Below are 15,441 nucleotides of genomic sequence, written 5' to 3'. Positions count from 1 at the left end.
TGAGTAGCGATCACTGGCAACTCAGGGGTATATAAACTCAAGATGGCCAGGGAGCGCGTCCCCTGATGCTGCCCCGTTTGCCTCCAGGTCGAGGGTGGGCTTAATTGAAACCCACCGGTCGCTCGGAGCCGGTGGATACCCAGCAGTGGTCAATATAGGAGTGATGGCGCTGATTCGGCATGATTAATCGGCTCTACTCTACCTCGTGGGCCGATGACCCCAAACCCATCTAGGGTCGGAGTGTAACCGACCACAACAGCAGTTGTTAGAGGCGCCAGTGCTATACCCTGGGACAGGCCTTGGAATTATGGTCCACAGTGTGGTTGTATGTGTTTTTTACCAGTATGTTTATAAGAAATAAATCAATTAAGACATGTTATGGTTTCACCCTTCTTTACCCTTATCGATCTGGTCAATTGAAAACCTAACCCAATGCCAAGTCCACTCTGCCCGCTACCTAACGAGCTACATGCTGTCCAGAGGGGGTCTGGTGGCAGCGACCCTTAGAAATTAAGATTAGAGTTAAGTTATCCCCTTAGATTTAGTGACCCCAGAATCTGGCAGTATAATAGTGGAGAGTGTTTCAGATATATATGCTCAACCTTTCCAAGTCTTAGCGACGAGAAGAAAAAGGCAGGGATTTTTGATGGACCTCAAATAAGAACACTACTCAGAGATCCACACTTCCTTGCAACAATGACTGAGGCACAGGCAAGAACTTGGAATGCTTTCTCTAATGTGGTGCGGAACTTCTTAGGGAACAAGAAAGCGGACAACTATCAAGAAATTGTGGAAGAGCTGCTCTTGAGTTTACAAGCACTTGGATGCAGAATGAGTATCAAGGTTCACTACTTACACAGTCACTTGGACGAGTTTCCAGAAAATCTGGGAGAAGTGAGCGAGGAGCAAGGGGAGCGCTTTCATCAAGACATTAAAGTAATGGAAGAACGTTACCAAGGTCGATGGGACTCGAACATGATGGCGGACTACTGCTGGAGTTTGATGAGAGACATTCCAGAAGCTGTACATAAGAGATCGGCCAAAAAGAGGAAGTTTATGTAACTGTAACTTGATCTTAATACTTGCACTATTTCTACCGTACATTAATTGTTTTTTTTCACCCTTCAATGTTACATTTAAATATTATATGTGCATTAACTTTCCAATTTGATATTAACAATTTTTGGTTATAGAAAAATGCAAATTATAATGCTGAAAAAATTTATGTATACATGTTTAAACCGTCAATTTTGATCCAAAAGTTTACGTTTCCCAGCAAAAGTGCAATATGGTATATCTCAAAAACCTGATGTGATAGACAAAAACCAAAGTCATATTTGGATTCTGCACCCCAAATTTACTTAAAATCCGTTTAAATACCTTGTACCAGAAAAATTGTGTTGACCGGTGTTATGATGGGTCCTCCTGTTGGGCTGTTTATTTAAATGGCCAGAAAGTTTTCTTGAAATGAGTCGTGTATGTTGTGTTGTATCTTCCGTTCTGATTAGGTGGTAGAATTTCATGAATATACCTACTGTATATGGGTTCCATGACATTTGCTCACGAGATGAACCTAATCTAACCTAACCTAACATGTCTTCCTTTCCATTATAGTTGAGTGTATGCCTTGTAAACAATTGTCTGCACACTAACTATATGAAGACTCTCTGGTGAGGATCCATATAGAGTATTTACATGGAATATTTTCCAAATAAAAGACCATTTAAAGAGCAGATACTTTTCTCCAACTGCTGGTTTAGGCCGTCATTAACATATTGTATACATTTTTGCTCCTGACATTGGGAAGGTGTTCATGCCTTGCTTTCTTTGAAAGGGTATTTATTGCATTACTATAGTCAGGTGGAGGCAAGTAGGAAACATTATCTCAAGTTTTCATATCTTGTAGATAACCGGCCTTTATACTTGTATAATATGAAAGTAAAAATTTTTGGTACAAAGATAATTTCCTGTTTGATCGAAAACTAACAGTTATGGTGATATTTTTTCAAGATTTTATCCCAATTGATCTGTACAGTGAGTTCATCACTATCATAGCAAAATTGTAATACCTAATAGTGTACTGTAATTTGTTATGTTCTACTGACTTCATCCACTGAACAGGCCATAGTTCTCTTTATTTACACTCACCCAACCCCAAGTTCGTGACAAACTTATTACTTTATTGTTAGATTTAATAATGATAAAGAAGAAAGGAACAGATATTACAATCTATCCCTACATTTATATGTTTGTCACAGGCTTTATTTACCTATATTCACTGTAAGTGATCGTATTTCATTCCCAGAATTGGCTTATAATCAAAGAAATGGGAAAATGAGGTGCACCTTAGCTTGGGATTCAAGTTTTTCATGCTGGTAAATCGTATAGCAAGAGTAAGCATTTCGTGCCACTGACAACGTTTGGAGGGTGCAAGCGTACCAACACCCAAGTCTTCCGCCAGTTGATACACTTGACTTTACTATGGCGACGTGGGTAACAACAAACGACGGTCGGGTGCCACCATGGTCCATCTTGAAAAATCACACAATTTTTACTCTATTGTATTACGACCGCCGGGAGACCACAGCGTGGTGTACACCACGGCTGATCTTACAATTGACCTAAAGTTATAGGCCTACTTTTAACAAGTAGTGATACTAACAACGTACACCGACCCACTTTTGTGTCCAAATTTCAGCTTCTCAACTCAAAAGTGGCCTGACATATCACCCAAAGACAAAGGGGATGGAATGAGGTAGGGGGCAGTATACAATTATCAATTTACATGTACTTAAGTCAAATGAATATACTGTACAGCACCGTTAGATACTCCGCGACGCCCACTGCAGTTAATACACTACGAGAGCTGACAACACACTGCTCGTCGGCAGGTGTTCCGACAATGTTCGCACCACTCAGCGAATTTCCTGGTGCAATGAACCACACGCCTGCTTTTGTTTTCCTTTTCCTTTTATCCTCTTCACCACTGATCAGCTCGGAGGATAATTTTCTGAGGGCGTTACCGTTACTGACGGAAACATAACATTTGTACTGATTTTGTTATGAATAGAGTAATCGCAGATTCGCAGCAGCGTCATCGGGTAAACCTGGAGATGTATAAACCCCAACTGTTATCGCCGCTGTGATGCCATTAAATCTTTCGACCTGTGACCTCGCCAGATGTAGAAGTGTTTACAGACAAGTCCTGGTTCTGCTGAGTGGACTGTCTTAGACTGGTGGCGGTGGCTGCCCGCCCCTCCATGAGACAGATCGCCCTCTCTAGTGATGCTGTGAAGACCAGCCTTCTGTCCGAGAATTTGTGCTGGGACGATTTACGCAATACTGTTTTCTCTGGGAACACCATACTGATCTGCATTGACCCGTACTTGTAAGTACACGTACAGCCTAAGTGATGACATACCCCTCGGTACTGAAATATTGTTGAATAATTACGCCTACTCGTTTCTGCCTAACCTGGAATAATAAGACAATGCAGAGTGAAGCGAAGCTAAGATTAATAGAGTTATGAACTTTGTGTTTTGTCAGTATGTTTAATAAATTGTAATTAAGATAAAATTGTGTGAGACTAACTAATTTTGTATCAGATGGATCAACTTGTAATATTATGAACGCCTTCTCCTCTGCAGGTTTTGACCACATCAATAAATATTGAATGCGTCAAAAGACGGGTTACTTGCCCGTAACCTGAACGTCCTTAACTAAGGCGTTTACACCAACAGTGGACACTGTTGGTATGTGTATTATCATTTTGTAAGAAGCAGGTTCACAGTATACTGCCATCAACAGAACTTTTGTAGCCATATCATTACCCCAACACAATTTTGTGTGCTTCTGATCAATAAAGTTTATCATTGTCACGTAAACCTGAATTTTCAATTACATTATTTTTATTCAAATCACTGAGCCTGCAAATATACTGCTCAGGAAGACAGGGCCATCTAAATGACGCATTTCGATGGCATTTGGTAGCTATTTTTGTGTTGGTGGTTAAATTACACAATTAGATATGTTTTCATGTAACTAGTGAGGTGAACATATTAATTAATAATCAAGGTTCTTTGTGCCCTGTGATAACGTTCGGCGCTATCAAAGTACTGTATGTGGTTTACCGGGGTTTTACTTTGTATGTGGTCGGTCTGTGGGGCATAGGATGTTTGTGCTCACACTCAAGATGGGATGGAGAAAGGAAACTCACAATGTGCTCTCTGTATACATATTGTATTGGATGTACAATGCAGCTTGGTGCTGGGAAGGCAGCGTGGTTACAAGCGTAATGTAGAGAGAGCTGGTTGGTGAGGATGCTCAGAGGAGGACCAGCCTGTGGGTCGCCATGCTCGCCGGCCGGAGCGAGGACCGCCAGGCAGGCGGAGGAGGAGGTGTTGCTGGCTGGTTGGTGTAGGTAGAAAGAGGGATCACCACGAGGTCAGGTCTTAAATAGCGGGGGTTGGCGTGGCTTAGTAGTTGACCCCAGCTCCGTGGTGTAGAACAGAAGAAAATAAGAAAATAAGGAGTCTGCAATAGGCCGGTTGGCCTGTGCATGGCAGCTCCTGTCGAGAGTTACTACCTAGACCACGAGGCATACACTGGGGAATTAGCGGGGTCGGCTACGCAGCGACAAACAGCGTTTGTAGGGGAGAAATCCACTACAATACTCCCCCTTCCCTCCAGGCGGTGTAGGAGACTTGTTGTCTGCAGGGTTGCATAGCACATGTGAGGCAGAACGGGCGGTGCGTGCCTCATGTGAGACAACGGCGATGGCGTGGATGAGCCGGTCGCTGGGGACAACTGTCTAGATACACAATATCTGTGGGAGTAGAGAGGGAGAATAAGGGTGTGTGGAGGCGATGAATGTTGTGCTTCCCTCACGGCAGGTACAGAGTCGTCAGATGCGCCTGCTGGGGTGTGTGGGCCTGGGTCAGGAGCAGGGGCTGCGTCAGCAGAAGCGGATGAGGGCTCGTGACAGCAGCTGGGTCCACGACAGTAGCAGGGAGTACCTGAGGGAGAAAAGAGGGGTGTGTGGTCCGCACTCAGAAGCAGGGGCCGCATCAGGGCGGCAGGGGTTACTGCTGGGCCGGGGTTGACGTCTGAGGCAGGACGGGTGTGCTGGGGTCGGAAGAGGAGCTGGTGTCTGCTTAGAGAAGCAGTGCTGCTCTAGGGTGTCTAACCTGCGGTGTAGAGACAGTAGTTGTAGAGCCGATGAGAGCTGCTTCTGTGTGGATAAGCCAGTCTTCCATGTTGCTTGAAGACTGGGAGCGTGATCTGTTTCTCCTTCATCCTGTGTGAGTGCGAATCTCCGGGAGTCACCATTTGTATGGTATGGGTTCAGGATGTTTGGTGTACATTCAGGATGGAATGGAGAAAGGAAACTCACGATGTGCTCTCTATATACATGTTGTATTGGGTGTACAATGCAGCTTGGTGCTGGGAAGGCAGCATGGTTACAAGCGTGATGTAGAGAGAGCTGGTTGGTGAGGGTGCTCGCCGGCGGGAGCCAGGCAGGCGGAGGAGGAGGAGGTGTTGCTGGCTGGTTGATGAAGTTAGAAAGAGACAGGTCACCACGAGGTCAGGTCTTAAATAGCGGGGGTTGGCGTGGCTTAGTAGTTGACCCCCGCTCCGTGGTGTATGGCGGCGCTGGTTGACCTCGACCACGAGGCATACACTGGGGAATTGGTGGGGTCGGCTAGACAGCGACAAACAGCGTTTGTAGGGGAGAAATCCACTACAAATCCACTACAGGTCTACCAAGCTGGATTTTTTTTTTAAAGTGATTAGCCCATCACGGCTTGGGGGCAAAATAATAATAATAATAATAATAACAACAACAATAACAATAACAATAAAAATAATAATAATAATAATAATAAATAAATAAAAAAGATCAATAGTGAGAAACCATATAAGAATGTTGTGTTGTCAAAGAATGAGAAACAATTGAAACCCTGCAATTGTGTGTAAATGAGGCAGAAAGTCAGATCAGCAACCTGGTGTAATGACCATGGTCGTACATGCTAGTTAACGTAAAATCAGACCGTTCATATTACGATCAATAGCTCATAAAACATGTAGCTCTGCCTTCTGTATTGAGTCCCCCATCTGAGGCGTTCGTTTTCTTATCTCTTCAGGACGTCTCAGCCCTCCGTTTTCTCTCAATTTCATGTATCTCCGAGACTGTTATTTTTTCAGAGCTCATATCATGTTCGTAGATTTGGAATTGAGTAAGAACCCAATGAAATTATATTGTGTTAGATATGTCTGATTACAGATGAAACATTCCAGATCCCTTGTGAATGATGGTGAAAGCTTCAACTGTATTTATTGTTAGTAAAACTTGACACATAAGTGAGTGTCGAGTCTGCAAGTAAGAATGACTAGTACGAATATCCAGTGGCGTAGCTAGAGTGTGTGCCGCCCGGGGCGGCCCTTGAGTATGCCGCCCCCCTGTGCCCCACAAAAAATACATATTGCACAGTGACTCACTCTATATATATATATATATATATATATATATATATATATATATATATATATATATATATATATATATATATATATATATATATATTAAATAGTTTGTGTACCATTATAATATTACTGTACTTTCACATACTCAAATATAGTATGCTTTAAATACACCCCAAACATACTTAAACTTTATAAGTAACAGTTAAACAAAAAGCAAAAACGACATATAGGATAGGGAAAAAAGTAAAAAAGTGTAAAAAATTAGGACCATCTTTATTTCTGAAATGAAAACTACAACTTTCTACAAAGTAACTTTTCTTGTTTTTTTGGTGGCAAATTCTTCAATGACATTGTCAAAAACTATTTCATCTGTCAATTGTCGCTCTATAGACAGTATGGTAAGATTTCTCAACCGCAAGGTGCTCATAGTAGATCTTAAGTAATTCTTGATCAGTTTTAGTTTCGAAAAACTCCTCTCACAGGTAGCAACACTAACAACAATTGTTTGAAGTTGTTTCCTTAATCCTCAACAGGTTACAGGTTGTGTGTGTGGCGGGGGGGGGGCGCATAGCAAGGGTGTAGCTCATGACGTGGCCGTGATGATGTGGGTCAGGTGTAGGTCAGACACGACAAGAATTAACTTGCCGCCGATACAAAGGGATGGATTAACGTCTCCAGTAGCTGCAGATATGGGTGATGAGCAGACCCAAAAGTGCCGCCCCCCAAAAGTGCCGCCCGGGGCGGACCGCCCCCCCCTAGCTACGCTAGTGCGAATATCACCCTTGGGGGATGCCTGAGTTTACAATTGCTACTGAAATTAGATCTTTGTGATGCCCAAACATCAGATTGTGGTTTAATGATTGTCAGTTATCTAGTTTTAAAAGCCATCAATCTTCTGAAAAGAACATGTCAAACTCCTTATCTCCAAGATCTCCACGTATACCAATAGAGGGCCCTTGTCTGACATTACGCTGATGTTGTGAGAATGACGTTAACAGTGTGTGTATTTGATGTTTATCTCACTTTTTCTTGACAAGCTCAACCTATGATTAGTATGTAACAATAGACGTAAGAAATTTACCTACTTTTACTTTTATTTTTATCCTCTTCACCACTGATCGGCTTGTTAGCCGCTTGGGCGATAGGTCACGTCTCTGTTACTTTTATCCTCTTCACCACTGATCGGCTCGTTAGCCGCTTGGGCGATAGGTCACGTCTCTGTCACGCACTGTTGGCAAGTAATAGTCATGTACTGGTTCTCTGTTACGCACTGTTGGCAAGTACTGAGCATTCACCGGCTCCTGAATGTATCTGAACCTGATTGAGGATAACTAGCAAGGAATATAGTTATCCCATGTTGAGTATTGAGCCCCTAAATCTTGATGTTACCAGTAATAACGCTTGTTATGTGAGTTGAAAGTACATCAATCATATGTTCTACCAACTGAGTTCTAGTGAAGGTGCCATATGTAAGCTGGTTATGTGGTGTGTTCTTTTAAATGTACAACCAGTAATGATATAAAAAGCAAGAGTATCTAATTGGAATTGCAGATGAGTAAAGCCAAAGAGTTGATCCTTGTTGTTGTATGTTAATGATATCTTTAACCAAATTTAATTTCATATTAATAAACCATTTTTAGAGTATATTAGGGGTATCATTTTCCCTCAGTATCTACCTTTATTCTTGTCCAATAGCTTGATACCAAAATTACAGAACCCATGTGCCCAAACCCTTGCCATGCTACCAAAGGTCAGAGGTTATGAAGTAGCTAAAGGAAATGAAATAACTAGACAGAACTAGTGGAGAAAATGAATGAAGTAAGAAATTAATAAAAAAAACAGGTTGAAGAGTTTAAAAGTTAACCCCAAGGGGATAAAAAAATAAATAGAACGAGAGAAAAGAAAACCCCCGCCCTTACATTGCCTCCTACACAAAGACACACTACTGGCTTGGTACCCTCCCCTGACAAGATCCTATCCATCTCCTGGCTTGGTACCCTCCCCTGACAAGATCCTATCCATCTCCTGGCTTGGTACCCTTCCCTGACAAGATCCTATCCATCTCCTGGCTTGGCACCCTCCCCTGACAAGATCATATCCATCTCATCGCTTCGAACCCTCCCCTGACAAGATCTTATCCATCTCCTGGCTTGGTACCCTCCCCTGACAAGATCATATCCATCTCCTGGCTTGATACCCTCCCCTGACAAGATCTCTGGCTTGGTCCCCTGACAAGAGATCCTATCCATCTCCTGGCTTGGCACCCTCCTGACAAGATCCTATCCATCTCCCTTGGCTCCCCTGACAAGATCCTATCCATCCCTGGATCCTATCATCCCTCCCCTGACAAGATCATATCCATCTCCTGGCTTGGCACCCCCTGACAAGATCCTATCCATCTCTGGTACCCCCTACAAGATCCTATATCTCATGGCTTGGCCCTCCTGACAAGATCCTATCCATCTCCTGGCTTGGCACCCTCCCCTGACAAGATCCTATCCATCTCCTGGCTTGGTACCCTCCCCTGACAAGATCCTATCCATCTCCTGGCTTGGCACCCTCCCCTGACAAGATCATATCCATCTCCTGGCTTGGTACCCTCCCCTGACAAGATCCTATCCATCCCCTGGCTTGGTACCCTCCCCTGACAAGATCATATCCATCTCCTGGCTTGATACCCTCCCCTGACAAGATCATATCCATCCTTTTCACTACATGCCCTATCCCAACCCCAGGAAAACACACCCTAGTCCTTCGTTTCCTATCTCTCTCACAAAAAGTCCTACCTAAGAACCTCACCTGGCTGTCCCCAACTACCACGACCTTACCACTGGGCAGGGTTTGACCAACTCCCCTTTCCTCTCCTGCCACCACACCGTCCTGCCTCTTCTCTTCCTCGCCAGCTTCCTCCAACACTTGGTGGGGGTTACTGCACTCCACACCCTGGTTTGCTTTCCTGAGTCTGACCCAAGTCCCCTTGGAGACAACCACTCTCCACTCCTGCTCCTGCTGACCCTCCTTCGTAGGTGTCCTGCTAGGCAGGACACCCATCTGGAGGAGTTCAGTCCTGAGGGCTTCGCTTTTCCCCTTCAAAATGTTCACCTCTCTCCACAACTGCTCCAGCTCCAGCTTACTCAACACAACACAGCGGCCCACAGTTCATATGTGACATGTGTTTATTATCATTTAATCAATTTTCTACTATGTGATTAAACAACAGTATAGAATTTTCTAAGGCAAAAGTAAAAGTAACAACTGAAATGTGTACGGCATCATTTGATTAATTTTCTATACCCGGGGGTATATGAGGTTAAGCAACATAGCATACAATTTTCTAGGTTGAAGCGAGGTTAGGTGAGATTAAATCTACGTTAATCATTATTTATAAACACCATTAACGAGAAGGCTACCTCAGAAACATATATGGTTCCAAATTGTACCAGAACCTTGATAGCTCGATTTTTAAATGCTGAATGTGTCTTTGCTAAAGTAATCCAAGATTTTCCTATGTCATCTTGACGTCAAAATTCTCCCTTGCCTCGTTGTCAGCCTGTAATTCTGCCATTTCGAGCCACAATACTTTACATGTCTTGAACGGAAACTGAACTGCGTTAGTCCCTTAACCATAATCCATGGTCTCGACTTCATGAGACAGCACCTGTAACTGCTGCTTGATCCAGGTGAATCCAGCGACCCTATGATTTCTATGCGACCCCATGACCTGTTTGCGACCCTTGTTTTGGGATAGCTCACTCAATGTTAATTTTTTTAGCCTTCGCGACGGTGGCGACGCCAAGCGGCTGGGGAGTGGCAAACACATTAATTTCATTGCGCCTTACATAATATTGAGCGATAAAACCAGATTATTAAATAAGCACATTTTATATATCGTCAGTATGTTATTGACATTAAGCTTTAGATATCTAGGGATAATTTCTCAAAGCAACACATTGATTATTTTACAGAAAAAAATAATTACTTACCAATACTTAAGGGGTAAACGCTTCTGCGCTTCACCTTGCACAGGATGTAAGGGGGTGCCCAATAAACTAGCCCCCTCGGGGGCAAATCTGAATCTGAATACTTAAGGAAATTTCTTCCAAGTTCGGTTCTTCAGTAAGAGCGATGGTGGTAGTTACAGTTTTAAACCAGCTTTACACCATTTGGGTCTTTTCGATTTCATGTACCGAAACAACCAACAATTACTAAATGCATGAATACAGTAAGTGCCCACGTAAACTAATAAATAATTATGTCAACATTGACAGAAGTAGGTGTGCGACTCGCCTCTCTTTATCTTTCGGAAATCGATAGAGAGAAAGGTTTATGTTCCTTAAGGAGTTGCTACAGAAATTAATAGCTGCACAATACCGGGATCTCAAACCTGTTGCTATAAAGAAATCCATAAAACCAAAGAAAATCGTGGTTTCGCCGATTTTTGGGGTGTCCTCTCTTTATTCCTTGCCTGGACTCCCCAGCCGCTTGGCAGCGCCACTTTGGGGGGTGAACGAGCCGCAGATAAGGAGTTCGGCAACTTGGTGACATGTTTGCGGCGCCATGTCGGTTACTCAGCTCAAAATTGTCGTAAATTAATAAGAAAATGTCACAGCTAATTTAACATTCCATTTTGCTACACATGGACCACTATACCGCACGCACAAATGTAACAAACCGCCTTCTTATTGTTCTTATACTGTATTGGTTTCCAATATTTCTAATTGTAAATTTGAAGAGATCAAATTACCCTAGAAACAACTATAAAAGGAGGGGGGTTACTTGATGGGTGATACTGGACAATCAAGTTCACAAGTAACTAATGACTCATTAGTAATGAGATACCTGCCGCCAGAATGACTAGTAAGTGGTAAAATTATAAAATAAACTGCGAATTAACCGTCATTGCTTATAAATTAACTACATAACTATGAACTTTTTCCTGTTTTTTTTAGATGAAAGGAAACCTTATTTCTCTACCATTTCCACATTGACAACACATTATATTATAATGTGTTGTCAATGTGACTTTACTTCCGTTCACCTGACCTACAGTATATATACTGTTAATGAATATGATGTATTTCTTTGTGTATGAACCTCTGTCCTGCGTGGCAGTGAGAAATGATACCACCCTCAGTGTCAAGACCTGACTGACTTACTCAGAATAGGCAAACTATACTCCAAGCTTTGTCAATAAATTTTTTAAACTAAACTAGCTAAGGTTGAAATTTAAATATTATGTGAACAGACAGCCGACACACCAACGATTCACCGCCATCTCTAGGACAAGCAGCCAACTAATAGGGACTGACATATTCTTGTTAAACTAATAGTTCCTGATTATATTCCTTGTTCAAGACACCAAACTTGACCAACACTGGCACAGTTATAGATCCATTGGAGCCAGTACATATTCAGTATTTGCCGATCAGTGGTAAAGAGGATAAAAAAATTCTATAGCTCGAGAAATGAGATTTATCGCGCGTCTGATAGCTCTTACTTCACTTGTTATAATTACACAAACGACTATACATTAGTTTTAAAGCACAATTTCAATTATTTGCTGATTCGGACCGAGTTAATATATGTCCGGAAGTTCCACAGCATTTCCTCCAAAATTAGCCACAATTGGCCAGAAATATCTTGAAGACGATCTAGCAAGTGGTTTATTTTGGTTCTCACAAGTCAGGAATCAGGAGCCCGAGAGACCAAGTCAGTTCTCAGGTGTACTTTAGGATACTCGATTATTACTTATTTTATTCTCTTCGCTGTCACCAGTCGTTATCTAGAAAAGTATATACTGTGGGGGGGGGGGATTTTAGTTTTGGTCATCCGGAGGGGTCCGACTAATTACCCAAATGTAGCCAAATATAGCCGCAATGAAGTCAAATAATGGTCCTAGATGAATAAATCGGACTGTTAATCACTTCTCGACTAGTATTTGGTGTCACAAAAAATTGGTAAACTTAATTTAATCTGAGTTAATAGATCAAGTGCATGTACATAACCTAATCTAACCTAACCTAATCTAATCTAATCTAATCTAATCTAATCTAATCTAATCTAATCTAATCTAATCTAATCTAATCTAATCTAATCTAACCTAACCTAACACAACACAACTCAGATTAAATTAAGTTTACCAATTTTTTTTTACTTTATGACACCAAATAATAATCGAGAAGTGATTCACAGCCCGAATTACGCTTGTACGACCATCATTTGGCTTCATTGCGGCTACATGTGGGTACAACGGGTAATTCCTCGCTCCGTTAGTACATGCACGCGATCTATTAACTCGGATTAAAGTAAGTTTTCCAATTTTTTGTGACTTTCTGACACCAAATACTAGTCGAGAAGTGATTAACAGTCCGATTTATTCATGTAGGACCATTATTTGACTTCATTGCGGCTATATTTGGCTACATTTGGGTAATTAGTCAGACCGATCCGGAGTATCTTAGGAATTAGGTTAAGTTAGGTTAGATATCAACTGTTTTTCCGATGGTTTTTGATGCACCATTCTATCTAACCTAACCTAAAGATTAGGTTTGGTTGGTTTTGGGTGAATTTCTGTTTTTTTTACATATATTTCTAATACCCAAAGAAAGAACGGTGCACTACTATAAATTTACCCTAAAATTTTACCTACTCTGGGCTTTTAGTCACTTTTTTAACTTTGTGTCCAGTATTACCGATGTTTATTCAAGAAGAAATCACCAAACTTGTACATTGGTTTATCATTCATATAAGCACCATTAAACATAAAAACAATAACACTAATTATTCAAACTATGTACAGTACAGTACACTGTACAATAGTCTTAAGGAATGTCATTAATTTAACTCCTCGCTATGGAGATGCTAGTTTTATTATGTTGTTTCGCTAATGTCAGACAATTTGGTAATTATTTGGTTTAGCACATGATCTGGGCTTCAGGATGGAAATAGATTCTTTTATAGAATTTAATTCCGAATTGATTTTCTTTTACAGTATTTCTTGTGCAAATGAGCCTTATGGAGATATGCCTCCTGCAATCCCCCCTCCATCCAACAATTTTGAAATCAACAAAAATGGGCAGGGTTTTGAATTCGAGGGAAATTGTGGGTAAAGAGGGTGTGGGGGCACTACCAAGCCTTTAAAACCAACTCAATCAAACCTAACGTTAAAAGGAAACCTGGCCGTCACATCATGGTTAGTGAAGGTTACATCCTAGTCGACATGTTTATTTCGTCGACAGACACTCATTTTATTCTATCCAAATATTGCTTATACCTGTACTGTATCTCTGTTATTAAAAATTTGCACAAGACATATCATAGAAGAACATAGATTCAGAATTAAATTCTATATAATAATGAACTATTTTCATCCAAGAGTCAAGGTCATGTGCTAAACTAAATGTTAACCGACGATTTTATTTAGCAGACGCCCCATACACAAGTGGTTAAAGGGGTAAAAATTCAGTAAAAGACAACCACTGACCAATATTGATTTGTATACAGTATAGGGAAATAGAGCCAAAAAAATAAGAATACTGTTTACCATTTTTGTGAGAAATATTTATTAATACAAAATTTTACCTACCGATTTCACTTAAAAACTGGAATTTTGATCACACCAAGTGAGCAGGGCTTCGAAGTCGAGGGAAATTGTGGGTTAAAAGCATGCAAAAATGGATGAAACAAAACCTAACCTAACCTAATTAGTATTAAAGAAAACTTAAAGTTTAATATTTCTGTACAGGAGCCCAGATTAAGGAGCCGGGTTTAGAGAAAATAAATTTATTGCCAAACAAAAAGATCATCAAGAACCTAATGACACAAATATCAATACATACCTGTACTGAACTGTATACAATACAGTGCTGGACTGTACATGTCTAACCTAATCAGAGAAACAAGAAAGATCTGACCTAACTTCCTATCCCAACAAGATAAAAGAAACACCAAGGAACCTGAAGAGCGAAACCTGAAGTAAAAAGAGTAAAAAAGAACTGAAAAAATATAAATTTCTCACAAAAAATACTGTAGAGCAAATTGTTCTTACTTTTTTGTTATCTATCTCCCTATATGCTGAAGTTCAATTACCAGTATAATTTGCAAGTACCCTTTACTTTACTTATTCTGGAAAGTTTTGTGTCCTGTCAGTGAGATGCTGTTGGTGAGGATTTTTCTAAAAACCTTTGGGGCCCCCTTAAAACAGGATGATATTAATATTTAAGAGATATAGGCAAAGTAGGTGCATTGAGAGAAAATGCCCTAAGTTATTTTTGCTGAAATTTCAAATTTAGGTACACCTCGACTTACGACCACCCGGACATACGACCGCCGCAGTAGTACAAAATATTTTTAAATTACGTATTGTATTTTCGAGTCCCGATGTTAGTGATCGGGTTGTGTACTGACAAAATTTTCGTTTGTAATTCCCTTTAAAATGGCTGGCAAGCGTAAAAGTGAGAGTTCTCGTGGTGCTGAGAAGAAAAAGAGACACCTATATTAGATTTTCTATGTATTATTTGCATTTTTGACTTACAACCTGGTCGTCTGTCCCTAACTCTGTCATAAGTCGGGGACTGACTGTACTGTACAGTACAGTACAAGCATTTAAAACAGTTTGCCTGAATATCTGGGCTCTTGTCATTATCATCCACCTATAAGCAAGTGATAACCACACTAAGTAATAGAAGTCCTCACTATATATATCAGATATTACTTCAATCATAAATACTTGAAAATATTGTGATTGTGAAATCAGACACTGAAATACAGTAGTTTAGAAATTGTTTATATGTGGCTACTCCTGAAACTCCTTAATTAAGTCATAAGATAAAAGATAGATATGAATTTTTCAATACCGGTAAAGTATACAGGTACAGGGGGTATTATATAAAACTGAAATGAAGCATGATAAAACTGCAGTACAGAGTACCATACTGCAGTTTATCAAATAAATGGTCC

At 40.9% G+C, this 15,441-nt stretch overlaps 2 protein-coding genes across 8 annotated transcripts in view; one reads left to right on the top strand and one right to left on the bottom strand.

The window, feature by feature from the left end:
- The window catches only part of LOC121870647, a 33,752-nt gene that overhangs the window by 16,296 nt on the left and 2,015 nt on the right, over positions 1–15,441 (bottom strand). The gene's annotated exons all lie outside the window — the stretch shown is intronic.
- The window catches only part of LOC121870645 (acyl-coenzyme A thioesterase 9, mitochondrial-like), a 40,830-nt gene continuing 37,184 nt past the window's right edge, over positions 11,796–15,441 (top strand). For 3 of the 7 annotated variants that reach the window (XM_042372518.1, XM_042372513.1, XM_042372512.1), the window contains exon 1: positions 11,796–11,914. The gene's annotated coding sequence lies outside the window, so the exon portion shown is untranslated. The other 4 variants (XM_042372516.1, XM_042372519.1, XM_042372514.1 and 1 more) reach the window with 4 other exon arrangements.

The sequence above is a fragment of the Homarus americanus genome, unplaced genomic scaffold, assembly GCF_018991925.1.
Source record: "Homarus americanus isolate GMGI-L3 unplaced genomic scaffold, GMGI_Hamer_2.0 scaffold56333, whole genome shotgun sequence".
In the NCBI taxonomy this organism is placed as follows: Eukaryota; Metazoa; Arthropoda; class Malacostraca; order Decapoda; family Nephropidae; genus Homarus; species Homarus americanus.
Note: the sequence above shows the minus strand (reverse complement) of the source record. Positions and strands in the feature narration are given on the sequence as shown.